The sequence below is a fragment of the Echinops telfairi genome, unplaced genomic scaffold, assembly GCF_000313985.2.
Source record: "Echinops telfairi isolate 266 unplaced genomic scaffold, ASM31398v2 ScPeMD7_5167;HRSCAF=5991, whole genome shotgun sequence".
NCBI lineage: Eukaryota > Metazoa > Chordata > Mammalia > Afrosoricida > Tenrecidae > Echinops > Echinops telfairi.
Window position 1 is genome coordinate 376,848 of NW_022109066.1, and position 1,443 is coordinate 378,290.

A 1,443-nucleotide genomic window follows, 5' to 3' on the forward strand; every position below is an offset into this window, starting at 1 on the left:
TCTGTACCAGTGTACATCCTCTGGTCTAGCCAGACTTGCAAGGTAGAATTCGCATCATGATAGGGGGAGGGGGAAGCATTTAGGAACTAGAGGAAAGTTTTTTCATCGTTGCTCCATGAAGGACATCACGCTTGTAACGTGGAGGGGCAGTAAAAAAGAGGAAGCTCCTCACAAGACGGACGGACACAGTGGCTGCAACAGTGGGCTCAGGCACAGGAACAATTGTGAGGACGACACAGGACCATGTAGGGTTTCATTTCACTTTGTGTCGGGTCGCTATGGGTCGCAACTGACTCGATGGCACCTAATGCAGCCAGATTTGCCGAGCAAACTCCTTTGGGTGGTACTGTGAACTTGATGACAATAAAATCTGGAAGCAGGTAAGTCACATTTGGAAGCGGCTGCTCTTATCCCAATGAGAACTGATAAGGGCCTAAGCTTTAAATAATGGGAATGAAAAGGGGAGCCTGGGATGTGAGGGTGATCTGGCTGTGACATCTGTCACCCCACCGATCACCAGGGTTGATTTGGCTTTTCTGGCTGGCTAGGCGGGTGTCCCCTTTCTCCCTCACGGCTCCATGTGCATCCCTCCAGGTTGAAGAGGAAGACCTTCCCCATAGAAGGAAGACCGTCCTTCGGTCAAGGGTATACAAGTAGCTGCGCTCCCCTGCTAGAACCTCCAAACAAGAAAGGGGAGCCTGTGAAGAAATAGGAACACCATGCACTGCTGATAGGGGAAGGAGTGGAAGGTTTCTGTGTTAGAGGGATAGAGAGGGAGTACGAAAAGTCACTAGTGGGATTAGCAGTTTATTCAGTGTAATTCGATTATGCAGAGAAAAATGTATGATACAAATCTTGAAAATATATTGGAGATTGACTTGTGAAGATCTTCACATTCCATGTCAAAGATTTTACGTTGGTCCAATCAACGCCAAGAAGTTACCTTCTTAAATACTAAGTGGTATGGTTGGACCTATGATTTACAAAGATAATTATTATTAGCGTGACAGATATTAATACATTTAATTCTCATATAATCCTATAAGGAAAATACTGTTATTCTCTTTATCTACTAATGGGGAAGCTGAGACATACGGGGAGAATATGAATTTGCCCATAATCCCATGAGAAGCAGGATTCAAACACAGGCAGTCTGACTTTACACAGTCTGACTTTAGGACGCTCACTCTTAACCTGCCACGGGATACGTGTCAGAGCCACATGTGGCAATTCTAAAGATACAATTGTCCAATTTGACTGAATCCGAATTTCCAGAAGAATGATGTGATGCTGTAATTTGCAAAAGTTCAAAAGGCAGTTCTGTTGCTTACAGTTACTCTGTTTCCCCAAAAATAAGACAGTGTCATATTTATTTTTGCTCCCAAAGATGCGCTAGGTCTTATTTCAGGGGATGTCTTATTTTTTCATGAAGAAGATTATGAT

General features: G+C 43.9%; 1 protein-coding gene across 3 annotated transcripts in view; it reads left to right on the plus strand.

The window, feature by feature from the left end:
- The window catches only part of ZNF202 (zinc finger protein 202), a 22,292-nt gene that overhangs the window by 12,782 nt on the left and 8,067 nt on the right, over window positions 1-1,443 (plus strand). Inside the window, exon 1 of one of the 3 annotated variants that reach the window (XM_045295127.1) lies at window positions 332-380. The exons of the other annotated variants lie outside the window; for them this stretch is intronic. The gene's annotated coding sequence lies outside the window, so the exon portion shown is untranslated. Of the gene's footprint in view, window positions 1-331; window positions 381-1,443 lie in introns of those variants that run through there. 3 annotated transcript variants of the gene reach the window in all.